The sequence below is a fragment of the Lipophrys pholis genome (assembly GCF_963383615.2).
Source record: "Lipophrys pholis genome assembly, chromosome: 8".
Classification (NCBI taxonomy): domain Eukaryota; kingdom Metazoa; phylum Chordata; class Actinopteri; order Blenniiformes; family Blenniidae; genus Lipophrys; species Lipophrys pholis.
Genome location: NC_137630.1, coordinates 28,078,540 through 28,103,571, shown reverse-complemented (window position 1 = coordinate 28,103,571; position 25,032 = coordinate 28,078,540). Strand labels below are relative to the sequence as shown.

At 42.1% G+C, this 25,032-nt stretch overlaps 1 protein-coding gene across 1 annotated transcript in view; it reads left to right on the top strand.

The window, feature by feature from the left end:
• camta1a (calmodulin binding transcription activator 1a) overlaps positions 1-25,032 on the top strand; it is a gene marked incomplete at both ends in the record, with an annotated part of 307,848 nt that overhangs the window by 63,363 nt on the left and 219,453 nt on the right.

Here is a 25,032-nt window from a genome sequence, read left to right as displayed (position 1 = left end):
CAATGCAAACATGGTATGAAATTGTCACTTCCACTCCACTGGCTCCGTCTTGAATTGATTGATTTATTAAGTACCACATTACATGTACCACTTTTTTACTTGTTTTTTCTTTCCTCCTCTCCACCCCTGATATCAAAGCTGGATAATAATCTGGATTGTTCGCTGTGAAAACCTCGACAGACCGGAAATGGCACACACTGAGTTTCATTTAACAATTTCTCACCTCTCTAAGGCTTGTCACCGCCCACTGGTTTAACAACCTAACTTAATCAACTAGGATTAGTTTTTTTTTTTTTTTTCTTTTGTCAGTCCTTTCGCAGTAATTAAGTGACACATTTGTTCGACGGCCCCGGTGTCACCTTGGGGAGCAGGAGTGTGATGATACACTCATAACATGCACATTTCTATGATAAACCACAGCAAACAGCATGGCCACCCTTTGTGAAGTATAAGCTGAAACATTTCCAAATAAATGAAGGGGGGGAAAAAAAAAAAAAAAGATTTTCACATTAAAGCACCTCAAGTACCAAAAGCCAGTAATTAAAAGGCGACAGCTTTCTAGATTAACTGCGGAATGGAGTTTGTGGGGAAACTCATGCAGGGAAGGGGGCATTTAGTCACATGGCCCCAAGTTCCCCCACAGATAAAGCTCATTTTCTCTAGCAGTGGGGTAGAAAGAGTGGAGAACACAGCCCATTTGGTTTTGGCCTCACATGGGGCCCACAGGGGTAGCCAGCATTTTATTTAAGGTCACCAGGAATAAATGGGATTCAGACTGTGTCTGGCAGGTTGCAGTGGACAGGGCCCAGGCTGGGGCCTTCCACCCCTGCTGCCCCCAGGCGCCCTCTCCATCTCTTCTCGCAGGAGAGCGCAGGTCTTTTCCTGCCTTCCATTTCACTGTCTGGAGCTCCGGCTAAATACCTCACAACTCTCCTACTTCTAATATCAGCGCTGTGTCAAAGGGTAATAGCATGTTAAAATCCCCCTCAGGTTGTTCAAAAGGGCGAATGCAGAAAAAAAAAAAAAAAAAGATCCCACAAGAAACGCTCTTAATTCCATTTAGCTCAATAATGACAAACAAAGAGAGGGGCAGACGTGGGGAGGGCCTGCATTGTTGGGTCTGCAGTGTGTTACACATGAAACACAGACACCCCGCATCAGATGATCCTCTGTTGGGGGACACGGCGCTTGAGCCCTCTGTAATAAATACCACAATACGCTTTCAGGGGAATGAGTGGCCATCACAGTTTAAGGGCTTTTCTCTCAGGTGGAGGCAACAAAAAGCTACAGAGATGGATCTGGCTGCCAGTCAAGCTTTGTATCAGTGACTGTGCTTTTGAGGAAATATGAGAGGCTGGACTGCTGTCCCATCACAGCATGATTCAGAGCGAGCGGGATTGGAGCTCATGCTGAAGCCAAGCTGCTCTACAGAGCTGTGAGTATGTGAGTGGGCCATGTGTTGTGCTGAGGAGAGTGGAGGAAGGGGTAGTGGTGGTGATGGAGGCAGGCATGTGTGTGTGTGTGTGTGGGGGGGGGGGGTTTGGTGTACCTTCAGACTGAGGCATACTGCACAAGTGGTAAACAGGGACTCACAGCGTTTCCCATATCCGTCAAGTGCTCTGCCTAATCACTTCTCACCATTTCCAACTTGTGATCTCCTAATGTCTTATAAACGTCTGAAATGTGTGAAAAGAAAAAAAAAAGCCTAGTATGCATTGCGGTAGCATACGGACTGCTGGTATAATTGATATACTGTGGCTTCTCAGTGTAGCAGATCCCATGCAAGCTGTTTCAGTGCAGGGGGGGGGGGGGGGGGGGGGGGGGACGACATTCAAGCCACGAAACTCCCAGATGAACTGATAAAAAAAATCCTCTTCGAGATAGTTGTGTGTTTTTTATTAGATAATGTATTTCTGCACCTACTTGAACTCTGAAAATAAACTGCTCTCGATGCTCAACAATAGTACCTAAAACACAGTGCCTTGCTGCTGATGTGACCTTATTTCTTTCAAAAAAACAATAGCCCAGTGATTCTTCTCCAAGAAAGAGCTGTTTGACTTTGCCTGCTATCGCTGAGAAGACGTCCTTGAATGAAAAGGCGTGAGTCAACTTTCTGTACTGGATCTATACAGACGTCACAGCGGCCTAATTGTCACTCGCACACCGATGTGTGTCACTCCGTGTGTTTTCAGTTTGCACAGTGATTTGAAAAGAGTAAACTCACAAAATGCAATGCGTATAGTGAAAGAATAGAGATTTATATGACGCAGGTGACTCAACACTCATCAAGATACTTCGTGATTTAAAAAATTCAAAAAATAAATTTCCGAGTGTGAAAAAGGTATATTTCAAGACACGAGACTCAAAAGTGTAAATTGTCTTCCATTTCTTTAAAATACAAACTGTTGGAAAAACACAAAACCGACTTAAGATTCACACTGTTCAACATTCCCTGCATAGATAATGCACTACATTGAATACATTTCTTACTTCTGCAAAAGATTGGCTACACACGATTAACTACTGTGCAATGAATTATTGAGAAAATCACCTCTATATGTGACTTTCTACAAGCATTAGGCATATGTTTGAAAACGAAGACCTATCGGCGTGTTATATGTTCGGGCATGTTTTTTTTTTTGAAGTACATCAATCTGGGAGGAAATGGACTGACTGGAAGGAAGCCATGCTTAACCAGTGGCTGATCATAACAGCAGCGACTATTTCAGCGTCTAGCAAAAACTATGTGATCGTATTTTTATTGCTCATTTGGAAGAAATGTGGAAGTTACTAGACACAGTCAATTGCCCAGTGAAGGGTTAAAATGTGCAGGCAGATCCCATCCTTTGTGATCCTCGCTGAAACTGTGCCCAACAATAAAGCTTCTCCTCCGCGTCATGTTACTATTCCATTTCTGACACGCCTTAGTTGTAGTTAATTAGGTAATCCAACAATAATTAACAGTGACACACATTTTGTTGCATTCTCATTTGCCATTTCTCAGGTTACATAATATCTGGAATGAATGACACAAAGGCATTTCTTTTATTAGGGATGGCTGTGTAATGAAGGTATAAGTGATGCCCACAGTCTATCATTCTACTCCCACATATTGCACTCTAAGATCCTGGTCACTGCTCTATTTCAAACCCAAAACAATAATAATGATTGAAAACAAACAAAAAAACCCACGGTGGTTGACGTGAAGCTTTTGGGCTGCGATGAATTGAAAATGCATTTGTACAACTTAACAATGGCCTGAAAATCATTCATAGTATTGAAAGCATTTGTTCTTTCAGGAGCTCCTTTATAAAGGAGATGCTATATTATTGTCCAGTGGGATAAATAGTCTTACTATGAGAAAACCTTTCGAATGTAATTATTGTTTTCTTGTACTGTCCCAGTCCAGTCCATGACCAGCCAATCCTGGGCGAGCAATTACCGGCAGTCTCTATGTCCCTTTACTGGTAAAAGCCACAAGCTTTGTTCATCTACTGTGATGAGTATTGTTCAATGAAAGGTTATAACTTAAAGGTCTCAACACAGACTTTGACAACCTTTCTGTGAAGTCCAAGATTGGGAAGAACGCCTACGCCTACGGCTACAATTAATTATTATTTTCATTTATTTAATTTATCTGCTGATTTTCTTTTTGATTAGCCAATTAATCTTTTCGTCCACTTTTACCCATTACCTTAAGCTTGGGGGTATAGAGTCACTTCAGGGAGGGTGTGAATGGGAGCGGACAAGAACAGTGAGTGATTTAAACATTGCATGAATATGATTCATCTTTCCAATGTCTGCGGTGAACTGGGGAAGACATATTTTATGTATTCGACTGCTCCTTTGTGGAATGAGCGGCAAAAAAAGACTGAAATACGGCCGAGCTCACTTCATTGGCTCTTTTCAGATTCTTACTAAATTAAATGTTGTTAACTACATTGAGGTGCTTCTGTTTCGTTTGGATTTGATGATTTCTTTTGATTGTGTTTCGTGCCTATGGGAGCTTTGGCACACTTGCAAAAACTGTGGTCTTTATGAGGTTCTTTGATGAATGGAAGTAAAAAGAAAGAAGGTTAATGCTGTGACGCTCGACTAAACTGAACTATATTGCTTACCTGATTTTTTATTTTTTTTTTCTCGACTTTAATTTAGCTTGTGTTATCAGTAGTTATTTAATAGGTAGCAGTTGTATGACTGGGACACAATTGGCATGTTTTATGTGAATGCCCAGTTGCCTGCTCCCTTTTACAAAGGTTGGCGTCATTTTCCTGCACGAGGCTACACTAGGCCTTTTTTTTTACGCCTGCTGCAACTGGATTCAAACCCACGTCTCCCATAGACGTGACCTGATGTGCCCGCGGGGGGGACTCTCTGATATTAGATAATCTATTAAAATTATAAAAGCGACTTCCCCTTTGCTAGAGATCACAACATCATCAGACGTCACACTTATGTAAATAGCAAATTACTCTTGCATATATAATAGAAAGGCTACAAAATGACTTGATTTGACTAGCGGGCACTTGGAAAATGTCAGCCGTTTTTCTCACTTTAAAAAAAAAAAAAAAAAAAAAGGGACTGAAATTAATAATTTATTGTGAAAACATTTGACGGTAATTTTCCTGTCAATTAGTTAATTTCCTAATCGTTTCAGCGCTAATGTGCTTACACTGTGTTCGTCCTTATCAAACCCATACTACAATGCAAAATATTCAACCTCTGTTGTTTTTTTTCTTCTTCTTCTTCCAAACATATGCATGGAAATTAGGTTGGAATGTGATTATGCAGATTGAGAGAGGAGCCACGGGTACCAAATGTCAGATGTCAGGTATGCATTTTCAGACCCTTGTGGGATGGAGATGATTATCATGGTAATTATTCAGCATTTGAACAATCCGTTTTCTGTGCAAAACATTGGGAAGCACATCTGCCCAGGGACCTGATGTTGATGTTTGTCTGCCACCGCAAACATCAGCGTGTTAGTCAGAGATATAGGAGGAGACAGGAAGGCGAGGTGAGGTAAAGTGATGAAGAGAGTGCGATGTCTGCAGTTCGGCTGAGATAAACTTGGTTGAGGGTGGAAAGAGTTGCTGTTCCCAGTGCCCAGTCCCCTCCCCCTTTTCTCCTTAGCTCCTATCCCTGGCTCCTTTTAGCATTAAAGAGATTGGGCTGGAAGTGGAGCAGATATCAGTCATCTTTATCTCCCGGCTGGGGGGAGGTGCAGGCTTGGGCCCGGGCTTTCCTCTCTTTATGGTTTCTTCCCCCTCTTTTTGTTTTCCCACCACGTTCGGTGCATCCTTTTATACACTCTGTATATTCCGAAGCCAGACTTGAGGTTTAATATGCATGATAAATTTTACTCCTGTGTTCATTCCCATTATCCGTTGGGCTGATCGCCCCCTGCCCCAGACTCTGCTGACAGGGAAACGCCACACTATGGATGGCTGACAGGAGGGTGAGATGGCCTCCCCCATCCCGTTACTCATTAACCCCATGACTGGAGAGTGACCCCAGTACCTTCACACACCCGCATGCACACAAGCACACACTTTCCTCCTCATCATAAGGCTTTGTCGTCACTCTTTGATGTCCCTGTCAGTCCTGATGTACTCTGCTGAGCACACGGACATGGCTCAGTTCCCTTATGGCCGCCTACTTGCACAGCACACTCCAAACAACGCTCTTATACTCTATACGGGCACCTATTAACTGCCAAAGACATTGGTTAATATAGTAGAGAACAGGTTTTAACTCCTTTTTTTTTATCCTGAAGTGATTTATAATGCAGTATTTCAGCGCTTGATGTTTTGTGCTTGAGAGGCTCATAAAGTGATGTGCTTAACGGTTGTGGTAACACACAGCTGTTTAATATTTTCTACCGCTACTTTTAAATATAGCAAGATTAAAATTGCATAATCTTTCTCGTTGGAGCCACTTGACTTGTTTTGGTGATTAAGTTGCAGCTTTGGCCCGAACACGTAGTGTTCCGTATCGGCAGCGCTGTGACCTTGACCTGCAGGTCTCCAGCAGTAAGGCAGACACAGAAGGAGGAGGCAGAGATGAAGAGGATACCAGGAACAGACAGCTTAAAACGGGGTTGAGTGAGTGCACTGGCCGAACACCTATTGGCTCCAGATGCTTTTTGTGCCAAGAACTGTCTGAAAGCTTGGGGAACTTCCACCATGAATTGTTAACCAGGGTCGACCCAGGATAAGCCAAGCATGTAAACAGTCATACTGGCCTTCTAACAAGCTTGACTTTTAATTTGCATTCTTCCCCATTTCCTCTGGCTTCCATTATACATGAAATGCCTTATGAAAAAGTCATAAATGCATGACTGTGTCCAGAAAAGAAGAAAAAGGCACACAGATTAACAACACACAATCTGGTTTTTACTACATGAAGAAATGTGGCTGTCCCCTCCTCACCAGGAGATCTGTTTGTGCCTGAACAGACCAAGAAAAGCCAGTTTTTCCGCGATCACTCGCCATCGTAGCACAAACAACGCATGCTTTCTGTCTTAATTTTATTCTGACTTGCTCTGATGGTTTGCTGGGATCCATAGGCAATAAAAGGAATAACTCTTCTTGTTCTAGTTAAAGGCTTTTCATTGGAAATCAATTTTTTCTTTATATATAGTCTGCAAACTGTTGTTACACTCGCGGTGTTGCACTAAAGCTTTTATTATTTTGTTTCCATTACATTTACAGTAATAAAAATGTCTGGTTTAAGAAAATAATTTGTAGTTTTAACCTCCACTTATTTGTTTTCATTGCTTCTTCTCTAAAATCGAAGGAGAAAAAACTAAAAATAAAACCCTGCTCGGAAAAGGCATCCCCCTGACCCCCAATTTCCTCTTGCTCCTGCCCCACTTAAGCTCTCTGCTGCCCCCCAGGGGACACACGCCCCACACTTAGAAAACCATTGAAGTAACGCAACATTTAATTTGATATTTAGCTACTTTTACATCCATCCATCTGCTATACTGCTTCATCAAACCATGAACATTGTATGATCAGCATTCCAACACTATTTATAGAGGTTTCAATGAGGTTGAACCATAAATAGCCCCCCCCCCCCCCCCCCCCCCCCATTGTCTGTATTGCATTTTAATTGGCCAAACTGTCATGAGGCATCTCCAGAGCTGAAGTTTCCTCACAAGCTGATGAATCAGTCAGATGACATTTAATTAAAATCAGAGTCTACCAACAGCATGTCAGAACTGACAGTTGACTTGAAACTACTCCACCTGCTGACTTCCTGCAGTTCACGCAGTCGGAGGAGTATATGTGCGTTTCTGTGTACACAACCCCCGACAATTCGGAGCTGTCATTACCTTCAACTGAATATTATTGGAAGGTGACAGTATTTGTCAGAAAGGACATTTCATGCTTGATTACTTTATTGGGTTTGATTTTGTGGTTTTTAATCACCCTTGACACTCTGTTAAATATTCTGACAGTGCAAAACTGTTTGATGTGCATTTATATGTAAATAGATTCCTAATTTTCAGCTTAAAACCAACATCACGCTCCACACGTGACCAGCAGCTTTACAGCTGACTAGTGTCTAGATTACTAGTTTTTGCGAACTTAGAGGAAGCTCACAGCAGATTTCACAGTGGTGTTGTGCTAATTATACAATATTTATAGAAACGGAGAAGCAAACTCACTGCTGTCAAGAGATTTTAAATGCTGTCTCAAAGTAAAAGGAACCACTGTGCCATGTTTTGGTATTTAATAAATGTTCAGAGTGGACCCGTTCACATTTTATCTTTTAAACTGTACCTGCAGCAGCAGGATTATTCTAACAAGCTTTTTTCACTGCAGTTTTTCCGCTTCTGTGGTGGTGAATCAGTGCAGCAAGAGGTCCTCCGTGGGTTTCCGGCTCTGTTTGAGACCAGCTGTGCTAGTTAGTGAAACATAATGGTAACAATAGTCAAAATAATAACAGTTCTTGAATATTTGAATATAATATGTGAGGTCTGCTCTGCCCAATGCCTTCCAAGGTCTTAAGTGTGGGTTTTCAAAGAAGTAAATGTTAAATCATAGAGTAGATGTGGTACATTTTCAATCACAACTAAATGCAGCTCTCCCAGGTCTGATGGTGTCAACAGTTTTAAATAATTCTGTGTCGCTGACTGTGCATCAAAAGGGTGAAAGACACTTTGTAATATATTAACTTTGTGTGGCTTTGCATCAAGTTATTTTTTGACAGTGAAGTTTTATTTCGGCTGCTTCCCCGTCCTTTATCTAATTTCTTTTGTTGTGATGTAAACATAGAGTTTTTGTGAAAATTAAATTACTTGGGGCATTGGAGATTCTGCAAACACAGATGTATCGAGTGTGCATCTCCCTGCCCCTCCAAAGTGGATAGCCAATGGGGTTTTTAATTTATTCAGGCAAAACTTTGCTACCACTGTTAATCATGCAGAGTGGGCTGAAAGACCCAGATCAGCGCAGACTGGCACAGCATGGAATATACGGGCCTTATTTATTGAGGTTTGTGTTGTTGTATTCTGAGGTTGTGTAACGCATTCAAATCAGGGTGCAACAAGCCAAAGTCACAGCAAGTTTCTGTGGGAGTTATACGCGGAGCGCCGTGGCGATGTTTTCATTCCCGTCTCCCTGCCTCTTCAGCGCTCACCCTCCCATCAATAGATCTCATTCAGCCGCTTGCTTTCAGTCTGTGCTGGATTGTGGCAACAACCGCCTCTTGACGGAGGAGAAAGGATGGCTTGTCAAGGTCAGAACTGTGTGCTAATTAGCGTTCACCATTGAACTGCTGGGTTGACTCCTGTACCCTTCACCCCCGAGGCCTCATGGCAGTAGGTGTGTGTGTGTGTGTGTGTGCTGTGTTTTCTATCATCCCCCCCCCCCCCCCCCTCTTCTTTCTCTGGCACTGTAAAGGCCAGACATCTGAGACTGCCTATACAATACCGAGCTACTCCGGCGCGCCCCTCATTGACTCCGATGGGACAGTCATATGTGACAAGCAGACAGAAGAAAAAAGAAAGGAAGATTGGGGGTGTTTGGGGTGTGGGGGTGTGGTACTGAGCATTAGCATCCCACTGGGTTTCGTGTGCTTGTTATAGCATGACATCACACAGGCAGGAGCGAGCACAAAGAGAGAAGGTGAAAGAGGGAACGGCAGAACATGGAAACGGCGGCCATAGCGAGCGGCCAGGATCCGGTTGATACCAACACAAACAAGAGGGTTCACTGAATAATGATGGCAACAGAGGATGCAATGGCAAAAGTTCAGCCATATCTTAAGGGGTAATTTTAGGCCCTTCACATGGGAACAGCAATTTCCTCCAGCTCTGTCTCAGAGCGATATTACTGTGGAATCATTAGACTAATTCATCATCCTTGACTTCTCTGTGTTGTCTGTTGCACTGTTGGGGGGGGAAAAAAAAGAAAAGAGATGGTCGTTCTAATTACAAGCCATAGGATTCAAATGGAAGCTGCGAGTCCTCCTCATTCCCCTTCTCCACAACACTTGCAGAATTGCTACTAAATAATACACTGCGTTTTACTGCCACTAGATTGTCAAATGATCAGAATGTTTGCGTTTCCCTCTAAATTGAGGTATTTCCTTCTATATCACTGTGCCATTATAGGATATTGAGTAGTTGCTGTGTATAGCCTGTAGAGCACATTACAATAAGTGCTCTGCTCGACATAGTAACAGTTGACCCAGAAATATCGATCCAATTTGGCATCATGCTTGGCAGTAAAGTTTGTTTTTTTGCTGTATCATGTTATGTTCTTTTTTTAATCCCTCCCGCATAAGTGGGTATTGTTGTTAAATGTTGCTGATACGTATTCCATCTTTGCAACGCTTTGCTGGGCGTAGTGAAGGAGATATGTTAACAAGTCTGTTCTCTAAGCACCATCCATATGGATGCCTCTGCCCTGCCCCAGTCACTGTAGTGGTAACTCACAGGCCGATGAAACACATGCATGGCGCTCGCCTCCATTAATTTTTGTTTATTATGTATTTATGCTCTAAGCCCGAGATTTGCTGTGATCAAATGCATCTGTTTCGGCATGGATCAGTGGATAACTTTGGCACACCACCATCTCCATCACGTCCTGCTTTCCATCCACACCTCTCTGCTGTTTCTGCTCTGCTCTCTCCTCTTGCCCTCACTTTCTGCTTTCACATCTTTTCCCTTTTCTCTTCCTACAGCTTCTTTTCCTTTTCTTCGAGCCCCTAGTGCATTCGAGCCCGCGTACTGTATGAATCACCAGTCTTTCTCTGAAAATAAGATCAGTTCACTTAATGGTCAAAGGACATTTTCAGCTTTATTAGCCAAATCCTGAGACTTAAAGAAGCAGGTCTTGCAAGGGACAAAGCACAGTCTTCTCTCTAACTATTTTAAATTAAGTATTATACTAGTGTGAAGAGCCTTTCTTTGTATCTAAAAACTCCTTCCTGCGTTGAGCTCAATTCAACCCACACTCCCATTGTATACGCTCTGTACAAACATAAAGACTTAAAGCCAAGGACTTACCAATAAAATAACTGTGTAACAATATCAAAGGATATTGTAGCATACACAAATAAAGAATACATTAATGAATGAATGGGTTAGATACTTAAAATAATAGATTCAGAGCAAAGTAAGTTCCACAGTGGGCAGTGATGCATTTTAGGAGACTAATAGCTAAATACTACTTAATGTAATTGAAACAAGAGTTACCACAATTTGTACAGATGTCGTAGCAAATGAATGAGTGAGTGAATGCAAGGGTGAGTAGATATATAAACAGCTGCCACAAGTCTACTGAATATAATTGAAGAAACCGTTTTAATAATTTGTCTGGATGTCCTTTTGCATGAGTGAGTGACGGAATGAAGGTAAGAATGAATGGAAGTGTTCAACACTGTTCAGTTGCAGGGTTGAGGGTTGTATCATTGAAATTACAGCCAGAACAATTCCTATGGATTACTAGTACACAAATAAATACATGACTGTAAGTAATTAACATTTAAAGAAACTTTATTCAGAACAAAGTGGGTAGCTGCATTGTAGAAGACAAACGACTAAAGACAATTGAAAAGCAATTTGTACAGCTATCGTAGCAGATGAATGGTTTAACTGACTTTCTGTCTGAATGGATGGATGAATGAAGAAATTCATGAATGAAGAAATGAATTCCTGTTTGCAGCAGGAACCGCGTTGAGAGCAAAAACTCATCAACTATATGAACCTGTAAAAGGGAGCAACCAAAAAAGACAGTTACTATTATAACATGAGAGAGTGAACGAAAAGTGAGTGAATGAGGTAATTTATCTCTAAATACAGTTACTATATCAGATATGAGAATAAAATAAGTAGCGTGGTGTAGTGCCTTACTAGGTTTTGCACCAATACTTTGAAATTGAATTACACAACTTTTTTTTTTTTTTTTTTTGGTTTCTCTGCTAACAGATACCACAGTGTAATGAAATAATTAAAAACACAGTGAAAACTCTCGGCATTTACCGTGCTTTAAAACACCGTGGCATCTGTTAACTAAGTAGTACATTAGAAACAAACAAATATGTCCTGAGCGGTCGCTGTCTGCTGAATGCGTCTGAGATTCAGTCTAGCATGAAAATCCCATCAGCGTCTTGGCTCGATGTAAGAGAGACATTTTTTACTCATTATGTCCTAATGTCATCTCTTTAATACTCTCAGCGCATTCTAGTAAGAGAAAGGTACACCCTCTCAGCACTTCTTCTGTGACATCTGAGCCCACGGTGGACAATTGCAGGTGCTTTTAAAGAGACTCCGTAATGAGCAAGCTGTGGACGTGAAATCCAGGATGAATAAGCAATGAGTACTGTTGTCATAGCAGTGGGAACGTGTAGCTACACTCTTTTAAAGACATCATCATTTCGGGGAGGGGGGGATTATTACAGGGGAATCACGGCCCAGGCTCAGAAGTGTGCTGGGTCCACATGCTCAGTGCTGTCAGTCGGTACTGTATACGGCTGCAAGCATAAGTCGGGATACTTGCAATCCACCCGGCAGACGGACATTCAAGTTTTTTTATTTATTTTTTTTTTTCAAATGTGACCACAAAGACACGTTTTATTTCATCGAGCTCAAAACTCTTTAAAACCTTGTGGCAATACTCAACCGTCACGGACCCCTCATGGCATCTGGGTGAGCATCTGCAAACGACGCTAACTGATGCTTACGAGGCAGGAAAGGCTGTGAAAGACGAGGGCTTTCAGCTTTGTGTGAAATGTCATTAAGACGGAGCTGTAGAGGGGTGTTGTGACAATCAAGACAAGATCTGGAGGACCAAGAAAATTATCTTAATAGAGCTGCACGACAGATAAACAATGCCGACCGTCTCTGTACTGCAGGAAAGTTGAGCTGACGCCTTTCGACCAAGCAGCATTGCTTCCCCACGAAGGGTTCACATCGTCGGATTGCTACCTCCTCACTGGAAGTTAGCATCTGTTAACAACTATCTCACTATGCAAAGCAACATCTGGATACGTTAAAGCCATTTGCTGGAGACAGATGAAGTCCAACAGCTGGTTTTAGCCACTGAAGCTATATCAGAAGCGGTCGAAAAGAGCAGGAGCACCTTGCTAGCTGTACAGGGGTTTGTGCAGCAGTAGTAATGCAAAATACTGGATGAAATGTCATGCAGCCAGACAGGAAATTGAAAATGAAAAGAGCTTCTACAAGAGATCAATGATCCAAAGCATACCTTAAAATCCACCGTGAAGTACTTGAGGAAAGCTGAAGCTTTTAGAATGACCCTCACAGTCCTCTGACTGGAGCATTATTGAAAATCTGTGGCTCGATCCTAAACATGGTGTGTGTGCAAGACAGACTGAAATACCCCAGAACTGAAAAGTGATCTGCAAAGAAGAGGGTGGAAAACAAGAAATGTGAAAGTAAATGCTAAACTGGTGACAAAAAAGTTGTGAGAAATGTCCAGCAGCGTTCAATGAATATTAACTTACACCACCAAGTAGTGTATTAAAAAGCTAAATTTCATTTAAGAAAACGTCTAAGAAATGGAGTTTGTGATTTTTTTATATGTAGAAATGAGTTTTCATTTTTTTAGAAGATGTCCTTCTATACGTGTGCGTGTGTGTGTGTGTGTGTGTGTGTGTGTGTGTGTGTGTGTGTGTGTGTGTGTGTGTGTGTGTGTGTGTGTGTGTGTGTGTGTGTGTGTGTGTGTGTGTGTGTGTGTGAACAAGACATGAAAATCGATTTAATTATGGCTATACTCTAGTCTTCATGTTAAAACTTGAGAAACCTTGGTACTAAACCTATTGCTTAAGGAAGGCCGTCCGGCATAAAAAATAGAAATAACTAGTTGACTTATTGTGTACACTGTGAAAAAACAAAACACATCCACGCACGCATGCACACACACACACTGGCTTTGACTTTACTTTATATTCCATCCATTTCCTATCCTGATTGCAGGGGGTTGGATCTGATTCCAGCCTACATTGGGCAATCAGTCATCAGTCCATAACAGGGCAAACACAAAAACATACAACCACACCTACAATCAATTTAGAGTCACCAGATAACCACAAATGTTTTTTGTTTTTTTTGCACTGTAGGAGGAAACCAGCACACACAGAGAAAACCCACACGTGTGCAGAGAGAACTTGCAAGCGCAACTTTTCTCGGTTGTATTAATAGGTTGTCAAATATGAAGTAATGGGGAAAGAAAATACAAGTTTCAAGATGAAATGAGATGAATTCACAATATTACCAATTCGAATGAATGATAATCACCTTATTTCCCATAATGAGCAGAACATGTTGAATAAGGATTTAGCGTTATGTTGGTGTAAATTGGATTAAATCCCAGACGCGTCCAATAAAGGTACATCATCTGAGCTTGGATGTGGTCTGAGAAGAAAACATAAAGTTTGTGTCTGCTTAGGGAAGCAGCAACTTAACCACCCTCTTTTAGTGCAGTCAGCGATTGTTGGGTGCTTGAGCTCCACATTTCTTTTTAATCTCTTTGTTAGCTAGGGATGAAGCTCGGATCACTTCTGCCCCGCTCGTTATTCCAAACGGTAGCTTTAAGGTCCTTTTGGGTTCATATAGTGTGTTTTCTGTAAAGCATACTCAAGTAGTCTCACAACATTGTTAACAAGGAATTAATTTATTTGTGTCATACAGAAGGGGAGAGTTGAGAAAGCTCTGGGTAAACAGTGGAGCATTTTTACTGTGCTGCTATTATGCAAAACTTTGGTGGAAATGTAGCGTGTGGTAAAATGTAAATGTAAGTGGATTTCACTGAATAAGACGCGGGTTTCTGTCTGGTGGCTTCGGAGCAGAGACATTTGTTTTATTTTGCTCTCGTATGACATCATTAATTGACTTAGTGTACTGAACGGCTGAGAAATTGAACCCCGGTCGAAGACATTTGTTTTGAATAGATGATGACTGCATGGCCTGCTGTTTAAACAGCCTCGCAGGCTTCGGGCAGGTGGAAGAAGAAAGCTCTTATCCGTCTTCATCGTAATATCAAGGTCATGGATGGGTAGCTGAGCTAATCTCCTTCTTCTCATATCTCTTACGGAGCGAAAGAGCTGGCAGGCCTGCCATGTATTAAGCCCTCTCCAGCCAAAGACAGAATACGACGTCTGCTCCACACAGAGAAATATGATAAACTACACTCCGACGAAATTCAAGAATGCGGAGGGCCCTGTATTCCTAAATGATGTACTGTACACATCCACATGCAGACACCAGCTGCTAAATCAAATAGGAGATAATCTATGCATATTCAAATTCTCTGCCAAACTATATAATCTTCGGCATCTGCTTCATTATGCATGGAAGACACCATTTTGAGCACGTAGTTCCACCCAAACACCGTATCTGTGCACATGTAACCGATCATTAAATATTGTAGCAGCAATATTGAATGGGGGTATAATCAAAGCACAAAGATTGTGTGTGTGATCTTAATAATGATAGACTCGTGTTGACAGATGAGAAGGGTTAAAGGCTGTAAAGCACTGTAAGTGAAGGAGAGGCTGGCTCTTCCGCTGCCACAAATAGATTTGCCCTGCACAAGGTTTTATCCCCATTGTTCATTAGACTTCTGAAGGAATAATTAACAAGGCTTTAAAACACAGCTTTTATGGATCACCTGCTGTCCCCCCAATATCATTTTTGTGATTGCACAGCAGAATACAGCAAGATGCATTGATGCTAACGTCTGGCACCCAAATGCCTTGCAGGATCAGTAACTCTCCAATTAAAGCAATATCTCTCAGTCTTGTGCGTGGCACCAGAGCGCTGAACTCACCACAGGACTCTCACATATACAAACACCAAACTTCTTTAATATAAGAGCTTGGCCCCAAGACGAGAATAAACGGCCTAAATGCGCTAATGCAACATGCAGATACATTGTGTTTTATGAAGCTGAACTGTATCCTATAGTGGTAGGCCAAGAGCATGGCAGAATAATGGGAGGAAAGGACATTACTCATTTAAAAGTAAGAAAAGGGAAGCAAGAATATTCTTTCATTTTAAAGTTAGCGATTAGGCTAAGGACATTACCCCTTATCACAGACTGAACAGCAGAAAAACACAGTCTCCCCGTCAGTGGCGGCCCTCCTTACCTAAATCACAGTGCCTCCTCAAAATGCACAAATATATTTGTCATGTCGGGGCCGCCAAATCACGGGGTAAATATTATCATCCAACAAGCAAACAAACAGTCTTTTGTGTGGTAGATAAAGGTGAAGCGTGTGGTGAGGTTAATGGGACCGGGCTATTAGCATTGTCACTCAGTCTGCCAGGTCTGACAGTGCAGCTCAGTCTGAGGGCCTCTCCTCCCCTCGTCCACCTGCTTATCACCCAGATAAATTAACTCCGGCAGACTGGAGAGGCAGGTGGAGCTGGGGGTGGGGGGGTGGGTACAGATCCTCACCTATCACAAGACAGGAACACCAGGCACAGATCATTGCTCTGTTGACTCTAGTTAATAGCGTGAGTCCGCGGTGTGTGTCAGATTTTTTGGGGGTCCGTGAGATTGACATGCGGGGCAGCAGAGTAAACACTTGGTAATTAAACACAACCGCATGTTTGTCAGAGGTGATGACAGTGCCCGCAGACCCTCTCTCTCTTTCCTTCTCCCTTCATCTCGCTCAGTTCTCTTTGCACGAAGCAACAGTTCACGCTGTTCGCTCCCTCAACCTTAATGCCCAAATATGTCATCCGTCATGGCCCCGGAAGCTCTCGCATGGGATCTCCCCTGTTATCAAGACAGCATCGCCTGCCTGTGGTTGAAATGACTTTTACTAACTAGGTAATTGAGCTTTTCTTTTACAGAAAAAAGGCTGACAAATTATTATTCAGAGAAGAGTTTTTATCTGGAGGGGATCTTTTAGTATTTTAACAAACGACTACTGCTTCTGCTGTTCAGATGGGGATACTTTCAGTAGGTTTCGCTTCCAACAGTGCAGTTTTCTTTTTTTTTTCTTCTTTTTCTTTATTTTAGTTGGGAAGTCCTTAATAGAAATTGTTAATTTAGGACTTCAGAAAGACTTCAAGAAGCGACTACATTGATTGGAAAGCATACAGTTGGCTTTATTGGACCGGGTTTGCCTTGTGGGTGCTCTCGGTTTAATTGAACACTCATTAGAGAGTACACTGTTATACCCCCACAGTTTATAGTGACATTCCCCCAAATGTAACGTAATTAGGTTTAGGCAAATGGTGTCCTGAATGGATCCAGATCTGTTCTATAACTGCATGCAGTTTGTTCCATCACTGGCTAGTCATAAAAGAAATCATTTTGGGGGGGGGGGGGTGAAAAAAAAAAAGTGTGTGACACTGGCTGGCACCCAGAGCATATGACTGGAACAGGAAGATTACAGGCGCGGCTAAAAGGGATCAGTAATTGAATTCCAGAGATCCTGACGCACATTACACTAGACCAAGAGACAAGAGAAAGCTTTTTTGCTCGATGAGGGAAACTGGAGGGTAGAGAGAGGTGAGTCCTCTCACTACACAGCCCATCCCCCTGTTAGTGCCACTCAGCAATGCTGGAGCCATTGCTGTGTTAACAGTTTCTGTTCTCACGGGACGGGAGAGCCCTAACTGTCGCCCACCTCCAGTTGGCTGAGAACAGAGAAACCACTCCACTGTGTCTACTTTATATCGGTGGCTAGATGACACGGCGCTGCCAAGGATTGTCTTTTCTGCTACTGAACATTTAATAGAACCAAACTATCCATGAAAGACGAGCCTGAAACCTTTATCAAACTACTTTCAAATCTGAGAGAAAGAAAATCCATCACCGCGTTCAAGGGCAGCAATTTGTCACCCAGCTGGAAAATACCATACCATCAGCATATAGAGTCAACATAACAAACTATTTAGAGGAGACACAAATCACGTAAACATGTCATTGAGTGCTGAAATTATCCCCCGAAATGGTGACAAAGTTGACAGTGACCATTTGAGGGAGGAAAAAAAAAAGTAAAAAGTGAGACAATAAAAAGGCAACACTTTGAGTTAGTTTGTTTCCTCTCTTTTCGCACTTCTTGACAAATTATCTGCCTCGCAAACCCAGCGAGAGAGTTTGAAGTACAGAATGAGTAGATAATGATAAGTGAATAAACAGACGAAGTAAAATATAGCTATTTTATATGTTCGCTTTGTATTCACCCATCACAGAGGATTTCTAAAAATTGTGAAAGCGCAGTGTCATCTGTTTTACTGCTACTCAAAAAGAAAAAAGAAAAAAACCCTCAATGCTTTTATTGCCTTAGTGATTCAAGTCATAGCAGAAAACACCCAGCAAGCTATAATGATTAAGCAATTTCAAACAAATGGCACAGCAGTTGTACATTAGGCAGCTTATATGATAGTTATGCGTCGCTTCAGCATTTGTGTTTCAACGTTATTTACATCGACAAAGTAACTCCACGGAGATTGGCTTAAAGTGAAGCGTCAGTATGCATAAAAATAAGAGTTCCACAGACATCAAACATGCTTCAAGCCACGGTCGTGAGAAATGCTCTAAAATGTAGATACTTTATTCACAAGCAGAAATTCTCCTCTGCTGTATCTGAATGATAGAAGGCGCAAACCAATCTACAATTCCACGTTCTTGTGTGATAATTGGTGCAAAATGGGAGGAAAGACAAGTGAGGAGGAGAGATTTAAAATAGATGTAACAGTAGAGAAGAGCAGGCAGGATTGAGACTGTTAGTAGAGGCTCTTGCTGGATCTCACTGGCACCATGGGTCTCATTTAGCTCTCGACTGATGCCGCTGCAGCCCTGTTAATTGGCTGAGGCCAAAGAACTCTTTGCTGAAAGAAAACTCTCTTGCTTTCCCCTTTGATAGACCAAGACAAAAACTTAAATCGATACAGAGAAACGGAAGGATATAAACGGGTAAAAAAAATAAATAAAAATAAAGGTGATAATCCAGCCTGTCAAACCACTGACCTATTCATTTACCTGCTCAAAACCGCTCAGCCACCTTCCGTCATGCAGCATAGTTGCTGAAAAAAACAAAACAAAAAACTAACTTCCTTTGCCTTCTTTCTAAAGTTTTCTAAGAGAGGAAGCGCGGTGTGTGGATATTGAGGTGGGTGAGAGCGGTTTAGGTTGTGGGGTGCTTGAACTCTCTCTGGTGCAGTCAGTAACCGTCTTTACATTGAAGAAGGAGAAGATCAAAGAGTGCAAGTTTAAAGGGAGGAGGGGCAGTTTGAGAGTCTCTCCTCTGTTTGGGAGGCATCCAGGTATCTGTGGTGTGTATTGATGTGGAGCACCGTCACTAGACACACTTTCCCATCCTTATTTCCTCTTGTCCTGTTGAAGCTAAACGGGCTGTGCTTCAAAAACACTGCTTTATCAAAGACACCACTTAAATTGTCTCTCCCTTTTTTCTGTGCAGGCCCTCTGTTCTTCTGATAAATATTATGTGTCTTTTCTGGCTGAAGCACTGCAGAGGAGCCTTCAGAGAGTGACTGGTTAGAAGTAATCCCACAGAGGGTTCGAAAAAGGAAAGATGCTGGTTAGCATTTCTTCAGAGATGTGGCACAGAATCATGAGCAGAAGTCAGATGCTATTTCAGCATGCATTGTGTGCTTTTTCCCACAGTGTTTCTTTGTCTGACCCACGGGGTCTAATAAGAGATGAAGTTCTTTCAAGCCGCTCTACAAATGACTTTGCTCTGCAGTTCCACCTGTGTCCTCCTCTGGCCCACAAAATAATCAAATCAAGAAGTGGGTTGTCATTCAGACCAGCAGAATGTGTGAACCAGCGAGAGGCCTTTGTCTGGAGAAAAAGGGAACAGCTCCCTCTAGAAACCACAGTAAAAAAAAAAGAAAATATGAAATGACATTTTAAAAATACCACATATTTCAATAAGCTTTGCTGCTGCCTATTAGTCCTCTTAAACCGCTTCAGGTGCTTTTGCTAGAAGCCAGACTCCATGGCAAAGCACCGCCCTGCATGAACCCACTGTTAGAAACCGGCAGTCAACAGGATTAGTGTCTGTGTTCTGCAGATTGCCACAGTGTCAAAAGAAAGGAAACCAAACTAGAGTAAGGGTAAATAGGGTCTGGCAGAGATTATAACAGTGGATATAATAATGCCAGTTTCCACCCTAATTGTGACACCAAGCCAGCGCGTCGCAATTACGGTGCAACGAGCAGCTCTGCAAGTCCACGGCACCAGAGGGAGAGAGAGGAGGAGGAGGAGGAGGAGGAGGAGGAGGAGGAGGAGGAAGTGGAGGGGGGTCAGAAATCCTCGACAACTTTAAGCTATAGTATCAGATTATGTCACAATTAATTAGGCGCTGTATGAGAACAGCCCTGCACTGCGTCCTCTCCTCCCCGCATGTAGCCAAGCAGGCAAGTAAACTTAGATCAATAATTACACAAGGACTGTCCTAGCTCCTGCACACTTCTGTCACCAAATTTCACACTAATTGGCCGCACCAGCTAAGAAACCTAGAAACAGATTTTTATTGAGTCAGTGTATGACTGTGCGTAGCCTGGTGGGACACTTGCATTACCTAAAGTGGCTACCTTTGAAAATAAAGGCACCCGCGTATCAATGCAGATGCGAGATGAGTGCAAACGAAAGCGTTCGCTTCTCAACGAGACTTGGCTGTGCACGAGGCATGTAAGCATAACAAGCATTGATCTATTCATGCATGGAAATAGTGCACAACCGAGCACAACTATGTGATACAGTCGCAACTAATTAATCATTAATTCCTTCAGTCAGCCACGGTAGTTTGCTTATACGTTCGTCATGTGTGTAACTTTTCCTCAAGTTTGTTCGTATGTCCTCATTTGCCTCTGGATGTTGGCTACTCTCATTCTGACTATTGATTGAGGAGGGGGGGGGGGGGAGGCCCAGGAGTCCTCTGGTTTCATCTGTGTAACATCCTTCCCTTAATTCTCCTCTGTGAGCTTAATACTGAACATGCGGGTCCCTCTTGGCAAAAGGCTGATCGAGTGAAATGTTGAGCTATCGAAACAAAAGAAGTGAGAAACAACAACACCTGGAAACAAAGGGCCACTGAGACAGAGACTGAAAGGTTCTTGGCTTTCCGTTGCCACAAATTGACTTGAGACTGGCTTTCTGGCTCTTAGTGACCCCTGTATTAAATGACACAATGAGGGGGAGTTATACCCGATTTACACAAACATGGTTAGTTTGGAAAACTAATACTTAAAAAAAAAGAAAAAAAAGAAATGTGCACACAAAGTCTGTTTGAAAGAAGTCTTTATAAATAAATAAGTGCTTCAGTGTGCGAGGGCAACACTCACTCAACAGCAACCGAAATGCTGGACTGCCAATTTTTGACTATAGCTGTAAATGAATTTTTTTTATTTTTTTTAAGAGTGGTGCACACACACACACACACACACACACACACACACACACACACACACACACACACACACACAATGTATTTAATAACATCCAGGTTCCAGTTGATCAAGAAAAAAAAAGAAAGTGACAGTTAGCTTTGGTAGCTATAGAACTTAGAAAGAAGAAATTGTTGCCATGATGTAAAACTATGAGTGTGATGAGTAAGACCGTCTTAAGAGCCTGCCTTTTCCTTTTCATTACTCAAAAGTTGGCGGCACTATTGTTGTTGTTGATTCGTAGTTCGAGTTCGAGTTGGTAACTATAAGTCCTGTTAGCGATGTTAAAACCAGCACAATTATAGCCTTGTTCAATATTTCCCATGTAAACAAAAGAAGTAACGGCATAAAATCCCTCACAAAACTAACTAACTGAAGATATTCATATCAAATCTACACCATAAAGTGTAAAATGTCGCAATTGTTACACTAATATCTAAATCTAAAGCTCTTAAATAATGACCCTGAATGTGTTTGTGTGGATTACAAAAGGCCAAATAGCATTGGACAGGACCTTTTAGGATTCAAAGTTTGGTTGACGTGTGCTTCTGTGAGGACACAGACACATTACGAGTGTGTGACCAGAACAACCTTTCTTTGATTTACTGAGTGCCTGTTTAAAGATGATTGGGGTGTACTGAGGCCTTAGTGGGCGCAGACAGTCAGACAGCCAGCCGTCACATGAAAGTTGGCTCTCCATGGCTGACAGGTCTGTTTTTCGGTGTGTTTTTTTCAAGCAGGTCTCATCCAGGTAAACGAAAAGATCAAAGGCAGGGTCTTGAGCTCGCAACGGTCCCGCCTGTGACGTAAGGCCTTCTGTCCTCAGATCTCGGGCATTTCTTCTGCCGCCTTCGCCGTGCCATATCTCTGATGGAATTTTAATGATAAGCTCACTAAGGCTGAATTGTTATCTTGACTGCACTATCACTACACCCCAAACACCTCATACCTGCACACACACACGCAGACACACACGCACACGCACACACACACACACACACACACACACACACACACACACACACACACACACACACACACACACACACACACACGGTCCTTACCATAAATCCCCGAGAGCTGCATGAGTGTATCCCTCCTGAAAAAGTTTTCCATTTTCAGAGCTATTTCTTTTGACGTACTGTGCGAACACTGCATTTCTGTTTGCAGGCTAGTTTTTGATTAGTGGCAGCACTGACGCCTTTAATAGAGGTGGAAGAAAAAAAAAGAAGGAAAACAACAACTCTGGATCTACTGCTAAGTGTTTTTTTAAGGTTGGCTGAAGTGCTGTAAAAACCACCATCTTCCCCCTGAGGGGACACACCCACACAGCAAGGGTGTGAGAGAGCGAGAGAGACGGAGAGAGAGAAGGAGAGAGACAGAGTGTGATGGTCAGAGAGGCAGACATCTCGGGTGCTGAAATTGAATGTGGTCCCAAGTTTGCGGTGGAAAAGCCAAAGTGACAGAGCAGCAGATAATAGGTTTGCTGTAACGTCACGCCTGAGTGTGTGTCCACGCGTTGGCATTTCTGGAACGGTCCGGTTTCTGACGTCCTTATGACAGCCTTCCTCCCATTTTCCTGCTCCACAGCTGTGCAGCGCCGGCCCATTTTACTCCTACACTTTTAGCATGCTCCATAGATTGCTCTGTTGGCTGTTACTTTGAGTGCTGAGCTATCAAAAATTGTCTGATTTGTTATTGATAATGTAATGTTAAAATAACCATAAAAATGAAACAAAGCCCATTTGAGTGTTTGCCCAGTAGGAAATATTGCCGGACTCTTTTTATTCTCTCGCCACACTGTTTTATTGCTGTTAAGCCCATGTAATCCTATGCACTTAAAAAGATAAGTGAACTGTGAAAATAAAATAATTATTTCCCAACTATTATATCGTAATTTCTCGTTGTTGGCTTCCACCGTGCCTCACTGGCCCCAAAACAATAGCAAAAGTTTTCAGTTGTTGTTTCGTCTTTGAGCCAGAATTTTCAGGTCGGATCATCACTTCCCCAATCTCTCCATCCACCTCACTCTTTTTTTTTTTTTTCTCTCTGGCAGTGACCTTGAAGCTTTTCTTTTTCTTTTTCTTTTTTTTTTTTTTTTTGCTTCTGTGTTTGTTCAGACACAGAACTCTCTGTTTCTTTTTCTCTCCTTTCCCTTCCTCTGTTTTCATTAGCGGGCTCAGCCAGCCTGCCTAGGGACAGCCCGGTGCTGTGCTCACGTTACAGGCCTATTGACTTCGGAAGAGAGAGAAAATACTGTGGACATGATTCATCATCCATGAACCTCATGATACCAGTTTTATCTGTTACTTCTTTTCAATGGAGGAGTGAGCCGGGAAACCGCACGCCACTTTTATCACCCTCGCTTACCAGTGTCAGTAATCAGATCCACAGACGGGAGTAATTAATATTTTGAGACGCTGCCACGTAGTCGCACACAAGCACTATTAAAACATGACTCAGTGCAGAGCCTGATTAATGTCTTGTGTACATTTTTTTTTTTTTTTTTTACTTTTAATTTTTACTCATGTTCTGTATTTTACAATCGCCTTGTTCAACTGCCCACTAAAATGGTTACAATTTTGAAAAGATTAAATCATTTTGGTGAGAATTCATATTTGTTATCCAGGCGGAATTCTCACACCCCTGATGAATAAAAATGGAGGCCCATTCGTCACTAACTTCCATGGTCTGATTTGGTAATAAAACTTTCCCAGGGTTGTACGCACTTGTTAGAAAATGATAAATGGATGAAAGGTCTTCTCTCTGTGATGCAACGGCGGTTTGACATTCAGGTAGGACTCGTGACTTACAAACGCACCTAAATTATTCATGTATTTAAGAGTAACGGTGTTTTTCATGGTTTTAATTGATGTTTTTAAATATTTTAACGGTGAACTTGTGCCTGTTGAGTTGGGAGGAGATTAATGACAGTTTCTGAGTTTGTTATAATTTGGACAAAAATATCAGTTTGCACAATAACTAATGATAATGTTATCGGTAAAAAACATCGTCCTAAATTTCAGCAACCCCATAAATTATTTTTTAACAGATTCTTCAATTAAGAGGAAGTAAAGGATCACTTGGTATCGAACCATTGCTAGGCCTTTGTATTTAAATGTAAATGCAATCATAATAGGATTTTGCTTTGCATTGACACAGCTCTGCCCTAATCTGTTGTCAATAAAACCAGCAAGCCCTTTGCCTCCTCCTCCTCCTCCTACACTCACAATTTCACGCTTTCCGCAATGCGAAAGAGACAGAATTGTATAATTTGGCAGGCTGATAACAATGGAGGCCACTGAAATGTGGATTACTGCCAAATTTCACAAAATATGGATGAAATATAAAGCCTCTGCTGGTGTTTTGGTAACTTTTTAGGGCAGCATTCGCAGCACATTTTGCAGAGCAGCGGCAGCAGTGAGGTCTGCATCTGTGTGTCTCTCAGGGCGCTCAAGTAGAGTGAGGAGCGCAGGTCACCTCTGTTTTGGAACTATTCAGCGCCTTGTACACAATAACTGAAGTCATGCTTGTGGAATGGGAGAAAAATAGAGTTGCCTTGCCTAAAAATAGTCTTTGTGTTGTGGCGAGAGACCGCAGCAACACCGAAAGGACTCCTATGAGTCAGGAGTACTTTCCTTCATTTGCATTAATTTTTTTTTATTTAACTGATTAAATGATAGTCATCCACCACTTGATTAGACACACTTTTTGAAGAAGCAAAAAAAAGACGTCCTCCGAATTAACCCTTTACAACCCAAACAAATGCATTAGAAATACTTAAAATTAGGTTAATCAGTTTGCTATATTCGACAGTCATGTTTCTTTACATGCCTTTATTCTTATCGCCTCTGAAAATGATGACGGTGGTATTGACAGGATGTTTCATCACACATACACCCCAGTAATTAACAGGGACTGTTGAGGAATTCACTGTATGTTCTCCTGTCTCTTATTTTCCTCTCCTCTGTTGGACGGGTGGGTGTTGTCTCTGTTCATATCTGCAGCTGTATAATCCCAGCTTTGAACCCTGCCATTGTGGCATTATGGTAATCAAAAATGGAATACATTTTGAAAACGCTGTTTACTGCGGCGGCACGCTGCTGCTCCGTACGCGCACACAGCTT